The following is a 15,966-nucleotide window of genomic DNA, read 5'->3' as shown; positions in this document are numbered from 1 at the left end:
TAAGTGTTTTGATCATAAAAGGATGCTGGATATTGTCAAAAGCTTTTTCTACATCAATTGAGAGAATCATATAGTCTTCATTTTTTTTAATTTGTTTATGTGATTTATTTATAGATTTATGTATATTGAACCAGCCTTGAGAGTCTGGGATAAAACCCACTTGGCCGTGGTGTATAATTCATTTGATGTGTTGCTGGATTCTGTTTGCTAGGATCTTATTGAATATTTTTGCATCAATATTCATTACAGATATTGGTCTATAATTTTCTCTTCTTGTTGGGTCTTTTCCTGCTTTGGGTATCAGGGTGATGTTTGTTTCATAGACATGTGGGAAATATTCCTTCTTTTTCTGTTTTGGAAAAGGTTAAGTAATATGGGTATTAATTCCTCTTTCAATGTTTGGTAGAATTCTGATGTGAAGCCATCTGGTCCTGGGCTTTTCTTTTGGGGAAGATTTTGTATAGTTGATGCTATTTCAGAACTTCATATAGGCCTGTTCATACTTCTTCCTAGCTAAGTCTAGGAATGTGATGTGATTCCAAGTATTGGTCAATTTCCTTCAGATTTTCATATTTCTGAGAATAGAGTTTTTTGTAATATTCAGTAAGCATTTTTTGTATTTCTGCAAAGTCAGTTGTTATCTCGTCTCTGTCATTTCTGATTAATGAAATTAGATATTTTACTCTTTCATTTCAGGTTAGGTTAGCCAAAGGTCTAGCTATTTTATTGACCTTTTCAAAAAGCCAACTTTTTGATACATTTATCTGTTGTATAATTCTTTTATTTTTAATTTCATTTAATTCTGCTCTAATTTTGGTTGTTTCTTTTCTTCTGCTGAGTTTGGAGTTAGAATGTTCTTCCTATTCCAGTTGCTTGAGCTATCCCATTAAGTTGTTGATTTCCTGTCTTTCCATTTTCTTGAGGAAGGCTTGTAATGCTATAAATTTCCCTCTTAGGACTGCCTTTGCAGTATCCTAGAGGTTCTGGTAGTCTGTGTCTTCATTATCATTATGCCCCCCAAAATTGGTACTTTCTTTCTTAATCTCATCTATGACCCAGCTATCATTTAGCATAACATTATTTAGTTTCCATGTCTTTGTGTGAGTTTGCAGATTCCTGTTGTTACTGAGTTCAATTTTTATTCCATGATGGTTCAAGAAGATACAAGGAATAATTTCTATTCTTTTAAATTTGATGAGGTTAGCCTTGTGACCTAGCATATGATCAATTTTGGAGATGTTGCACACACTGATGAGAAAGTGTATTCAGTTTTGTTAGGATGAACTGTTCTGTATATGTCTGTTAAATCCAATTGTTGAATGGTTAATTTTAAGTCCAAAATATCTTTTCTTAGCTTCTCATTGGAGGATTTATCCAACACAGCCAAAGCGGTGTTAAAATCTCTGGCTATTACAGTGCTAGAGGGAATCAAGTTGCTCATGTCAGTTAGAGTCTCTCTAGTAGATTGAGGCACATTCTGGTTGGGTGCTTAAATGTTAATAATTGAAATCTCATCATGTTGAGTTTTACCTTTAACAAATATGAAGTGACCATCCTTATCTTTCTTTAGTTTTTTTGGTTTAAAGCCTATTGTATCTGTGAATAAAATTGCAACACCTGCTTTTTTCTGCTTTCTATTTGCTTGAAATATAGATGACCATTCCTTCACCCTGAGTCTATATTTATCTTTTAAGATAAGATGAGATTCTTGTATGTAGCAGATAAGAAGATATCTGGCCTGAGTTTGTGAATCCAGTCAGCCAACCTATGCCTCTTTATAGAGCAATTTAAGCCATTCACATTAATTGAGAGTAGTGATAAGCCTGGTATTATTTTGGGTGTTGAATTTATTGAAAGTCCAGTGTACATTTTTAATCCTTTTGCCACTGTGGTAGTTAGATTTTGATCAAAAATTTGTAAGTGAGTTTACTTTGGTGGTAAAGCACTATAGTGGTCATTGTGGAGGATGGGTCTGAGAATATCCTGGAAAGCTGGTTTATTTATGTCAAATTTCTTCAGCATGTGAATATCATTAATGTATTTAATTTCTCCATCATAAATGAAACTCAGTTTAGCTGGATACAGGATCCTGAGTTGAAAATTCTTTTGTTTTAGGAGGTTGAAGGCAGATGACCATCCTCTTCTAGCTTGAAAAGTTTCCACAGAAAGATCTGCAGTCATTCTAATATTCTTCCCCGTGTAGGTTATGGTTTTCTTACATCTGGGTGCTTGCAGTATTTTCTCCTTCATATTAACTTTGGTGAAATTAATTATAATATGTCTAGGAGACGCTTTATTTGGGTTGAGTCATGCTGGGGTTCTGAAACTGCCTGCTATCTGGATTTCAGCATGTCTTGTGATGTTTGGGAAGTTTTCCTCGATTTTCTCTTGAATAAGGGCATGTGCCTCTTTTGAAGCAACCTTATTGCCTTCAGGGATTCCTGTAAGGGGAATATTAGTTTTCTTGGAATTATCCCAGAGCTCTCTGAGAGAATAAGCCTTTTTTACTCTCCACTTCTCTTCCTCTTTGTGCATTTGGGAGTGTTCAATGGCTTTGTCTTCGATATCTGAAATCCTTTCTTCTGCCTGCTCTGTTCTGTTAGTGAGAGATTCTACCGTATTTGTCATATCTTAGAAGGCTGCAACTTCTTTTCTCAACGTGTCAAAATGTTTGGTGATTTTGCCTTTGAATTAATTGAATTCTTGAGATAACTTTTGAATTATTCCTAGAATTTCTAATTCCAACCTTACTTCCATTCTGTTAATCTTATTCACCATCCAAATTCTAAATTCGATTTCTGACATCTCAGACATCTGTTTATGAATGGTATCCTTTGGTGTGGTTGGTTTGTCATTCCTTGGGGGAGTTGATCTGTTCTGCTTATTCATATTGCCAGTTTTTCCACTTATTTCATCCCATGATTGTTTTTTGCCATTTGCCTAGATGAGCAGGTAGGGTGAAGTTGGATTGGGGACTTCTAGGGTAGTGGTTGACCAGCCCTTTACCAAAGAGCTGGGGATGGTGACTGCAACTTTTCCTCTGCAGCTTTGCAAAGGACCCATACATTACTATAGCTTGAGACTCTGGAGACCTGCTTGGTGTGGTGGGGCAATGTGGCTCTGTCTTATATTCAGCTAATCTCTGTCCAATCCTAGTGAATCAGTTACTCTGGGTTGAAGTCTCAGCTGTGGAGAAATACAAGCAACTAAGATATCCTGCCCCCACACAGACAACAACTGGAAGAGGAAAATCAAACCTTCCTACTACAACAGAACCAGGGTATTACCTTGGAGAGTCCTCACTCTGGCACTCCAAGGAGTCAGAAAGCCTCGTCCAATTGAAGGTTTGGACTAAGGGGGCTGATGCCTCTTTCCCCATCTTGCTCCCCATTCACCACTGGACTCTGGTAACCCACTGCCAGCCTCTGTTAACCCAGTCTCTGTGGCCCAGTTCTGTCCATTAAGCACATGTGGCAGGGCTTTGCACCTACCAGAGTCAAAGTAAAATCAATGCCTCCTCCTCTCAGCTACCATCCTCTGCCACCAACCAGCAGGGGGCGATGACGCCTGCCTGCCTTGGGTACTCAATGACAACTGAGTGTTCCATCTGAGCACAATCTAAACCTGAGGATATGCAGACAGCAAATGTATTTCTTCCTCAGCCATTGCACCTTTGCTGCTTCTGTTCTACTGTTCTGGTATCCTTATAGGGGGAGGTCTGGTTCCCTCTGGCAGACCACAGAGTTAGGGAGATGACTCTCCAAAATTAGACCCCAGCAGAATCGCTCTATTAATGCTGATGTTGGGTGGGAGTTGTCTCCACTTTGGTTTGCACACCTCAGCAGTTCCTGAGTCTCCACCCATCATGTGGAGACCCAATCCTCCACCTGCTGCTGAGATACTCTTTCTCAGAGCCAAGCCAGACCCTTTCCCCTCTGTGCCTTTCTGCACTGTTACTGGTTTCACAGAAACAGCATAGCTGCACTGCCACCGTCTGCCCAATGCCCAGACCTAGCCAAGAAGTGCAGACATTCTGGTTTCTGCAGGGGTTGGACTTCTATACCACCAGGCAAGGGGGGAAGAGTAGATTAGAAGTTCAAGATGGCAGGGAAAATATTTGTTCAAACTTCCTGCCAGGAAAGGGAAATTCCTAGATTTGCAGCCAGGACACTCTAGAGAGGAAGTCCCAGCCTCCAGAAAGTCACTCCAGTGGGGTGAGAGAAGAGAACCTCAGTTCATTACTCACTAGTAGAGATCCCACAGCAATCAAACAACTCTCTTGGGGAAGGGGACAGACATCCTCTTTGGGATGAGTTCTATACCTGAAATTTGTTTCCTCAGAGTCACAGTTTGCTTTGACAGAGAAGTACAATTATCTATCTTTTCTCTCAACTCATCTCACACCCTTCAGCTTTGTTGGGTTCTTTCTGGCTCTTACCTCTGCCTCTGGACTGGAGCTTCTGTTGAAAGGTGGTTCCAGCCAGCCATCATCCCCCATTCCCCCTTGTGCTTATTGGATGTAAAAATTGGAGTTAGGGAAAATAGCCATCCTGAGGATTTAGCAAAACACAAGACCCATTGAAACAAAATGAATAAATAAACAAAGAAAGAAGCTACCAGACACACAAGCACACAGATAAACAGACAAAAAATAAAATAAATAAAATAAAATAATAATAATAAATTAATAATAATAATAAAAACCTCTAATAGCCTGATGTAAGCACTCTCAGCAACCATAAATAGGGAAGAAGAAGAAAAGAAAGAAATAGTATTAATAATAATTTTTAAAAAGAAAATTAACAATAACTCCTACAAGAAAAGGAAAAAAACACAAAAGAGCAAAAAGAACGAGCAAAGAAAAAGAAAAATATAAAATAAAAAATCACCACCAAAAAATACACACACACACACACACACACACATATATATAAACATATGACTATTTGTAGGCCATAGGGATCAACTTTAGTAGTAATATGTTTATGTTGCAATATACTTTCTGGACACCAGGTGGCGCCGTGAGTGGTTCCCAGGCTTATACTTGATTGACGGTTTGCAGTGTTTTTGGTGGTTGCCTGGCTACTGGCTTGGGGCTTAGACTCCACAGAGTTGTTGATTCCACCGATTTCAAGGAAAAACTTCACAGGCAGGTTTCACAATTCTCCTTGCAATAGTTCCCATAAAGTGCGGGTATCCTGGACCTGCTTTGGGTGCAGGATGGCTGCCTGCAGTTGAGACTCAAATTATCTCCCCTGGCCTATGCGCAAAAGTGCCTGTGGCAGTCACCATTTCCGAAATTTCTAAAATGCCTGCTTCCTGACCGGAAGTCTTCCCACCTGCTTGTCCCTCTGGGCACCTGGCCCCAGCTGTGCCACTCCAGATGGCACCCTATCTGACCACTAAACTCCACGCAGGAGTCTAGCTTCGCCAGTTTTTCCACACAACACTTAGTTTCCCCCGAACTGGGAATTGTAATCTTCCATGGGGGAGGAGCTGGTTACCACCACTGCTGCCCGCTGCTTCAGCTATACAGAAATTTTTCTGGCAGTCTCTGCAGCTCCAGATTACACTTCGAGTCCATCAATCTGCCACTTCACTGCACACTCCAAACTGCCTGTCTACACCAATATGCTTTGCAGGGAATGATCTAGCCCACTCCCTCTCACCTGTTGTTCTGGGAGAGCTGAGCTAGCTGTCTATCCCATCCGCCATCGTGCTCCATCTCCCATATTGCTTATTTCTTAACAAATTGTTGCAGTTACTATTTTTGATAGTTTTTTTTTAGTATTTCTACTGAAGATAATAGTGGTTTGCAGACCACAATTACAATCTAGAATATTCTATATTTGTCTGCATGCTTACTTTTATCAGTGCGCTTTCACTCTTCAGATGATTTCTTATTGATTGTTAACTTTTATTTCAGATTGGAAAACTCTCTTTAGGATTTCTTATCAGATAGGTCTGATACTGATGAAATCCCTCAGCTTCTGTTTATCTCAAAACCTTTATTTCCCTTTCCTATTTAAAAATAGTTTTTCTGGGTGTAAAATTCTGAATTGGAAGATTTTCTTCTAGCACTTTGAAAATGTCACCCCAGTCCCTCCTGGCTTGTAAAGTTTCTACCAAAAAGTCTGCTGCCAGACATATTGGGCTTCCTTTTATGTTATTTGCTTCTTTTTCTCTTGCGGATTTTGGATCCTTTCTTTATTTTTGACCTTTTAGAGTTTGATTATTGTATGCCTTCAGGTACCCTTATTTGGGTTGAATCTTCTCAGTGTTCCTTCAGGCTCTTATACCTAGATGTTCATATTGCTCTCTCTCTCTAGGTTTGGATAGTTCCTTTTAATTATTTCTTTAAATAAAATTTCTGCCTCAATCTCTCCCTACCTATGTCATCTTTAAAGCTAGTTTTACTATGCCCATTTCTGCCTATTTTCCAGATCTTGTAGGTCTGCTTCATTCTTTTTCTTTTCTTTTTCTTTTTCTTTTCTCCTCTGTCAGTGTATGCTCATAAAGCCTGTATTTGAGCTCATTTGTTAATTTTATTTCTTGACCAAGTCTGGTGTTGTGAGACTCTGATGAAGTTTTTAATTTGTTAATTGAATTTTTTAGCTCCAGAATTTGTTTGATTAATTTTATTATGTTAATTTATTTGTTAAATTTATCTGATAGAATGCTGAATTCTTTCCCTGTGTTGTTTTGAAGTTCATTGAACTTCCTCAAGGCAGCTATTTTGAATTATCTGTTTGGGAAGTCACATATCTCCATCCTTACAGTGATTTTATTTGGGGTTCCAATGCCACTTTATTGGTTACTGGTGCCTTACTTAGTCCATTTGGGGAGATTATGTTTTCCTGGATGTTCTTGATGCTTGGAATCTTTGTCAATTTATGGGACAATGAAGAGTTAGTATTTATTCAGATCTTTGCAATCTGGACTTGTTTGTACTTATCCTTCTTAATAGAGCTTTGCAAGAATTCAAGGGGCACTGAATGTTAGGACAATTAAGTGTGTTGAATGTGATTAATTTTAACACTAGGGGACACCTTAACCCCAAGAATACTGCAACTCTTGCATACTTTTAGATAAGCAGCTCTGATGAGTATAGGAAAGTGAGGAAAGCATACCCTGGGTTACCAGATAATTTCCACTCTCTTCCTTCTTTTTCCCTCAATCAGAAGTCTGTCTCTGTGCTAAGCTGCCTGGAGATAAAGAAGAGGAGAGTGGCATAAGTAATCCTGTGGCCACCACAGCTGCACTGGGCTGGTTAACACCTAAAGCCCAGTGCCTTTCAGACTAGCTCAATACTGGAGCTCACGCAAGGACCCTAGATAGTACTGCCTGATTACTATTAAGTTTATTCAAGGTGAAAGCCCTCTTTAGTCAGCATGTTGTGAAACCTGCCTGGAATGGGTTCTTCCCATCAGGTTGGCAGATTCTCTTCTGTCCCAGGATATGTCTAAAAATGCCATACAGGAGCAAAGGCCTGTCTGTAAATGGGTGCTTCAGGAGTCTGCCTGGTGCTTTACTTTACGTTGGCTGAATTCCTTCCTGAATTTTTTGGTTAAAATTGAGTGTACTTTGGCTGAGTTGATACTCAAGTTGCAAGACAAAGTCCTCTGTACTCTTCCTTCTACTTCTCCCAAGTTTAAGGAATCTGTTCCTAAATTGTATTGCCTGGAGTTGGAAGAAAGGTGATATAGGTTCTCCTAGGTCCAGCCAGTGATTCACTGGGCTGCACCACAATTCACTGCATACAAGAGCAAAGCAACACGAGGCATTGTCCAAGGACTCTAGTTCTTGGAGACTTGCTGACACTAAAATTTATTTTGGGCCTCATGCCATTTTATCAAGTGTGTGGAGAAGCCCGACAGGATTTGAGTTCCTCTGCTAAGATTGAGGATTCCCCTTTAGCTCAGGGATAACCTAAATTCTCCATCCAAATGCACCAGCAGAATTCTACCCTGTGTCATATTCTGCTGTGTCAGGCAAGCACTGAGCTCCATTGCAAAATCCCACACTCACTTTGTTCTCTGTCTCCTACACATACAGATTCTCTCTCTCTGCTGAGCTATGTGTCACTGTGGGATGAGTGGTCTAGGCAATCTGAGACTCTTTCCTACACTTTTCAATGCCTCTTTCCTTGATAGTATGTTAAAACCAGATACTGTAATTATTCACCTGATCTTTTGGTTCTCATGGTGGTGCTTTCTGGCATGGATAGTTGTTCAATTTGGTATTCTTTGGGGAAATAATTATGTAAGGGTTCTATTTTTAGACACAATTCTCTGCTTCCTCTCCCTTTAATTTGTTGATGTAGGCTTTTATTGCTATAAAAATTCTGCTAGGTATATATTGAGAAGACCAAAAATCACACTACAATACAGATATTTGTACCAGAATGTTCATTGCAGCTTAATTCATAATTGCTAGGTCATGGAAGAATCCTAAGTGCCCATCAACCCATGAATGGATCAATAAATTGTGGTATATGTACACCATGGAATACTATGCAGCCATAAAGAAAGATGGAGACTTTACCTCCTTCATGTTTAAATGGATGGAGCTGGAAAATATTCTTCTTAGCAAAGTATATCAAGAATGGAAGAAAAAGTATCCAATGTACTCAACCCTATTATGAAACTAATTTTTAGCTATCATAGGAAAGCTATAACCCAATTTTAGCCCAAGAATATGGGGAAAGGGGAGAGAGAGAGGAGGGGAGGGGGGAGGATGGGTGGAGGGAGGGTGTTTGCTGGGATCACATCTTAACATAACAACTATGAGAATGACATGAAGGCCATGTTGGCCAATTGGATGAAAGTTTTCAAATTGTATATGGAAACAACACACTGTACCCCATAATAATATTAATGTATACAACTATGATGTAATAATAAAAAAGTCCCTCTTGATGCTGCTTTTTCTGTATCTCATATATTTTAGTATGTTGTATTTCTTAAATGTGAGACTTAAAACTATGAAACTTCTAGAAGAAAACATTGGGGAAATGTTCCAGGACATTGGTCTCAGTAAATATGGACAAATGGACCAAAACAAAATGGACAAATGGGATCACAAAACAAAAATGGACAAATGAGATCACATCAAGCTAAAATGTTTTTTCACAGGAAAGGAAACAATGAAGAGACAACCCACACAATGGGAGGAATATTTGCAAACTACCATCTGAAAATGGGTTAAGAACAAGAATATATAAGAAGATAAAACAATTCAATAAAAATGTCCAATAATCTGATAAAAGATGAGTAAAATTATGAAAAGACATTTCTCAAAAGAATATACATAAATGCTCAACAGGTATATGAAAAAATGCTCATCATCACTGCTCTTCAGAAAAATGCAAACCAAAACCACATTGAGATATCATCTTACCACAGTTAAAATGGCTTTTAGCAAAAAGACAAGTAATAATAGATGCTGATGAAGAAAGGGGAACTCTTGTACACTGTTGGTGAGAATGTAAATTGGTATAATCACTATGGAAGTTCCTGCAAAAACAAATAATCCAACTACCATATAATCTACTAATCTTACTGCTGGGTATATTTCCATAGGAGGGGAATTCATTATATCAAAAAGACATCTGTGCTACCATGTTTATTGCAACAGTAGTAAGTGTCTATCAATTCATGAATGAATAAAGAAAATGTGGTAAATATACACTATAAAATACTATTTGGCTCTCAGAAAGAATGAGACTTTATTATTATCAGCAATATAGATAGAAATGGAGGACACTAAATTAAGGGAAATAGGCAGGCACCAAAAAAAAAAAAAAACTCACATGTTCAGATTCATATTTCAGAGATACAAAAAATTATCTTATACTAATGAAGAGTAGACCGAAAGTATTCAGAAGTTGGGAAGGATAGTGTAAATGGGGAATAAAGAGGAGATGGTAAAGGGATACAAAAATAAAATACAGTTAGGTAAAAGGAATATTATCTAGTGTTTGGTAGCACCATAGGGTGACTAAAGTTAAGAATACTTTATTAACTATTATTATTACTTATGAATTTTATTATATATTTCAAAATAACTAAAAGAGTGAAATTGGAATGTTCCTAAGACAAAAAAAAGATGAATGCTTTAAGTGATAGATATTATCCTGATTTAATCAGCATGTATTCTATGCTCATATCAAAATATTATATGTACCCATAAACATATACAACTATTATATAGCTATAAAAATTTAAAATAAAAAATATACATACATACACATATATGCATTTGAAATATTATCCAAAACCATATTTGTATTTTGTTAATCTATGTAATCTATTGTCATTTTAAAAAATAAAAATAAATTAAAATGTTAAATAATTTTGCACTTGTTTTTAAACTGCCCAGAATTTAGTACAATTCAACCTTTTAAATGACAACCATTATTATACATAATTAACACAATTTTATACCATAATTTTTACTATTGAACAATTTGTGAAAACAATGATTTTTAAACTCATCAGATCAATGTGGGAAATATAGGAAATTTGAATTACAAGAAATTTAACCCTCATCTTGAACAAACTAAGATATAGTGGTAACATTTTTATATGGCAAAATAATTTTATAAAGACTCTGAGCCATGCAAAACTAAAGCCTTTTCTTATCTTATGGCTGTAATAAGAAAAGCTATTATGTAAATGTAATTTTCAGTGTCCATAAAAAGAAACAGCATTTTAAAACTTTGTGTTTTTTTTAACTTTTAGACAATTTTCATTATCTAGATTAGATATCCCTAGAGTGCATCCAAACAAGTGTATTAGTTTTTTGATTAATCTTTAAAGTTTCAGCAAAAAGAGGAAAGAGAACAAGTAGAGGAGAGAAAATGAAAGGAAGTCACCTCCAAACAAATATAATGTTATCATTGTAAAAGACTAATTATGTTTTCTCTGCAATAAAGGGAAGAAAGTTTAGATGTAGCAAAAGGTATTTGACGCATATACATGCAGAAGAGAGTGCCACACAACTGCTTTTGACATAACTTGTGCTCTTGACAATTTTATCATGTTGTACAGGTAAAAAGCCAGCATGTATTAATATGCAATGCTTCCATGTGTAGAAAAGGAGGGGATGTTTATCACATAAAGGAAAATGATCTTATGAAAATAAGTCTCCTAATAAGGGTTTCTTTGCTTTTGTTCTAAGATACTCCTCAAATGAACAATCTTGCTTATGTCAAAAGCTTCCAAAGTGGCTACTCCTATTCCAAATTTTCCCTGTTGTAACTCTTCCAGGTAGAAAATTATAAGGATACAATTTATCCTAATAATTACAGAACATTAAGGAAGCAGGGTTCAGCATGTAAAAGACTGAACTACTAGTTGTAGAAGGAGAACATCTCATGAAAACAGAATGACCTGTGAGAATGACTCTCCCATATCTTGGTGAATCCAGTGTTCAGCGAAAAGTCAATCATCACCAATGCAGGGCCATAAAAACCTTCTTATTCTGGGCAGATGGAACTAAATAGAGAAATTATCTGAAAGACAAAGGCAAGGCTCAAGAGGAAGTCATTTCCAGTTTTTAAAACGGTGATGCCTGACATTGCTCATTCAATCAACTATGGTCTAAGGAAATATTCTAAGCCCTTCAACCTCTAGAATAAGATCAAGGATGACTTGCTGAACTTACACTTGTCCTCCTCCTGTATACTTTTCCTCTTACAAACAAACAGTATGCAAAACCATAGAATAGCAGATAGAACATTGGAGCAGGTTTTATGTGGCTCTAAAACAATTTACCAAGGAATAATACCAATCTAATAAGGTAACAAAAATATTACAGTTGACTTTATTTCTAATAAAACAAAATAAACTCAATGTTATTTCAGTGAAATATTGGAGCTCAATTCAGAATAAATTTGCCTTTCACCCACATGGACAAGACAGAATATCAAATAGAGCAAAACACAAGGACTCTCAGATATGAACACTATGAGTTGAGGATACTCGTCCAAAGCAGGGAATGCTTCAGGTGAATCTCAGTGAAACTTCCATTTCTGTCAATGTTTTCTAAACAAAGACTACCAGAAATATACTGGTTAAAAAATTTTGTTTATTTCTTGCTGCAGCAAGGAAGAATGAATACAGTAGAAATAATTTATTATTGAAAAGACTTAATTTCAAAAAGATTTGGGCTTGTGTCAGGTGATTTGGGGGCAGGTGTAAGGAAATAGGGCTTTACTCTGGATTTGATGCTGTTCAGAAGCGGATAATTCTATAACTGACAATTTTAATAAATCTTATCTATAGGACGGGCAGACCAGATCTGGCTAAAGCTGTGATTAGTAAAGAAGCCTCTGTCACTCATAATGGCCCACATAGGAGAGAGAATGTTAAATATTGTGTAGCCTAGGCAATGTTAATATTTTGTCTGTGCTCAGTAGTGATTGAGGAATGGTATTCTTTTTGTCTTAATCCACCAAGGATATAGTGTGACCAGGCTGGATACTGATGTTCTGTAATATTGTAATATTGTTTATGTTCAGCAAGAGAATATCAAGGCATATCAGTGAGTCCCTGACTATTCTGTAGCAACACCAAGATACAATAATCCTATTTGGCCAGCGCCTGAATGTCAGTGGCTGCTTTCTCTTTCTCGTCTTAATCCAAGCCCCCTTTTCCTAGGATCAGCAGACATTTCATCTGAGGCACTTCATAGAATAAACTATAGGTAAAATGTCTTCCATTAGAGAATAAATGAGTCATAAGTGACAAGCAAAGTCCATGTTACGGGTATATTATTAAATTATCAAGAAATATCCCAAATTGGCTTTTGTATAGAAAAATTCAAGTAGGAATGGATAAATGTACATTATATGTCCCTGACTTTGTATTTTTCATAAATTGTTCAAATAGGCTTATTTAAAAGTCTTCTAATTAAAAGTAAACATATCTAAATGAGAACAATATGCTCACTTTGTTCAACACAGAAAAGCTCTATAATTTGCTGGAGAGATAATAGAACTGTTACACAGACAAAACCAGAGCTCATAAAAATCTGTTTACCACTGGCCTAATAATAAGTAATCCTCTTTTAGACTTTGTATTTGCAATTAATTTCTACAGGTTGAAAATAAGTCTGTGACTCAGGAATTTAAAGTTGGCTGGATGAATTCACTATCTCAGTGTCACACTGGTTGTAGGTAGCAATGGAACTGAAGGGAACAACAGAAAGAAACTTGCACTAATAAAAGAGGTTTGGGCAAGAGGTGAGGTAAGCAATAAGAGTAATGAGGACATAAATAACGGAGAGTCACATCATGTGGTCCTCCAAAACCTATGTAAATTGTCAGGTCTCATGAGGTTGGATGGAGAACTAGAAAACCGAAGTGAATATACTCCCCCAACTATAAAGAAAGGGTAGAGTTACTAAGGCAATTCCAGGTACTTTTATACTCCTGTTGATGAGTTTGGCCTAAAGCCTTGCAGGACTCTTAAGTGAGAGTTCACAGAAGACACTCTAAAGAAGATCCTAATGAATAAGCTGCTGGATGGATTAAAATAGAAAAGTTAACTAGAAATCTCAGAAAATGGATTACTCCAAACTACAAATGTCATCTTCTCTGGTAGTGGTGATATTATTTTATCTTGTATTTTTTTGTTTACTTTTGTTTATTTTTGCATATACATGTGTTTATTAGGTTTCCACTTTTTGCCTTCACAGAATTAAAAAGGTTTAAAATTTAGAAACAATAACAATGTTTAAGATAAGGACTAGAAACAAAAACCGTGTAACGAATGAATGAAGATAAATACATTCAGAAAAGAATGTTTATTTGTTTTTAATACCATAACCCACCTGCCTAACTTCCTGGAATGTGTTCTTATTCTTCCTATGTTGTTTCTAATGTTTGTGGTACAGTCCGGTGTTTGTAAAAAGCCAAAACAATAACTCTTTCTTCATGAGAATAATCTATGAACCAGACACTATGCTAGGTAGGACCTTTATACTCATTATTTTTCCAGTGTATATTATGTTGTACTTTATTGATTCATTCTACTGTTTTTTTAATTTCAGATCAATATGAGAGTACAAATGTTTAGGTTACATTGTTTTCATTTCTAATGTGACGTTCAAGTTGTATGCTCATTATTTTTAATTCTTGCGGCAATCCAGCAAAGTAGAAATGGGAGACTCAAAGCAGTTGCCTCAATCAGTTTCAAACAACTGGATCCTAGGTTGTTTTGTTTTTGTATTAAGCCATTCACCTTTCACATAGCATCGTTATTTGTCCTCAGCCGTGAAATGCAGCAAGCATGTCCCCATAATCACTGTAGTAAAGCATTTACGTTTCCCTACCAGGATATTCTTTACCTGAGCTACTGTATATAGTTTATTTTCCACCAGAAACATACACAACCCAAGTTAAGGGAAATAACTATTACTTTTGTGAGTATTGGTCATTTGGTGACTCTTCCCCTTGTGGCTTTACCTGCCTTAGAGCCACTTCCTGAGCCTACTGGGTTGCCCTGTCCACTCACTTATCCAGCTAACAAATAATTGTCATTGTATGTTTAGCAATACAAATTTTAATATGGTAAGATGGTATGGTTAGTAGAACAAATTTATTGAACTGTAGCAGTGTTTAAGCTGCTGGTCATCACTCTTTATTTATTTATTTGGGGAAATAGAAAAACACAAAGGACCCTAGAGAAAGGCATTATTTTCAGAGGTTTGTAAGAGAAAGATCCAGCAGTAACTGAGAATTCCATCCTCTAGCATTCTCTACTCCCATTAGCCTCTCAAAGCCCACCTTGTAATTTGCTAGAGGAGGAAACTTCTCTCACCAGGATGGCTATTTTTAGGTCAACTTCCTTCCTACTTCCATTTGGAATGATTTCCTGTCCATTATTTTGAAAATCATCTCACTTTTTTCCATTATTTAATCTACACTGAATGCTCAACCTGTATTTGCCAGTTGAGTCTTTAGGAATGTTAATCACAGTGCTTCTAGGGTTTCTAAACATTCAAGCTTTCTATTTTGATGTGATTTTATGCCCATTATCTATCCACTGACACTTTTCATTTAGAGCTGTATGGTATACCAAATATAACAATGGAAATAGGTAAAATTAAGCAAAGCAAAGAAATAAACATCAAAGCACTGAACACAGCATTTATTTTCTCTAGAAATACAGAATTATTTTCAAATGCATTGAAAAAAATCAAGTATCCATTTTCATTATAAAGAGGTACAAATAAACTTGTATATTGTCAAATTAAAGTTTAAACTGACATGAGAAATGATGTCAGCATCATGTCCTTATTTCCCTATAAAATAAAAGTTTGGGTTCTATAAATACAAACCATGAAATTACTGAGGTGTACTGAATTACTGAATTACTGAAATTACTGGATAACGGGTAGGTGGATGGATGGTATATGGATGGGGGGATGGGGGATGGGGATGGGTGTATGGTATCTCAAAACATACAAAGGTATCTCAGAATTAAGCTATCTCTGATATGCATTAATTCAATTATATAATATTTCAGAGAAACTCTTTGTGTTTATCAAAGAAAAATAAAATTGCAAATAGTTGTGTTTAATATAATTTCAGAATTTAAAAATTAATTTTCATATTTATTTAGAAAGAAAATTATATCTTGTAAATAAAATTATGGAGCAAAAATATTTATCCTATGGATGTCAAGTTATGTAAAATATAAGCCAAAAACTACTGATAAATAATCAATAAGTGAATGGACTAACTGCTCTGCTAGTGCATCACTTTGTTTTAGTTTCTCTAAAGCCTCTACAGAGATGGATTTCAGTTAACTAATGCTACTCTTGAATTAAAAATAACTGTGCACACAGTAGCCTCATCCTAAATTATGAGCTCCTCATCATATGTCATTACCATATTCAAGTCACAAAATGTTATTAGGAACTTTTCCAATTTTCACCGAGAAATCCTGAGCAAGAATA

At 36.3% G+C, this 15,966-nt stretch overlaps 1 pseudogene; it reads right to left on the bottom strand.

The window, feature by feature from the left end:
- Positions 1 to 4,498, bottom strand: part of LOC100946628 — a 106,241-nt pseudogene extending 101,743 nt beyond the window's left edge.
- Between the last annotated feature and the right edge of the window lie 11,468 nt (positions 4,499 to 15,966).

Source organism: Otolemur garnettii, unplaced genomic scaffold (assembly GCF_000181295.1).
Source record: "Otolemur garnettii isolate 467f Iridium unplaced genomic scaffold, OtoGar3 scaffold00056, whole genome shotgun sequence".
Taxonomy (NCBI): Eukaryota; Metazoa; Chordata; class Mammalia; order Primates; family Galagidae; genus Otolemur; species Otolemur garnettii.
Note: the sequence above shows the minus strand (reverse complement) of the source record. Positions and strands in the feature narration are given on the sequence as shown.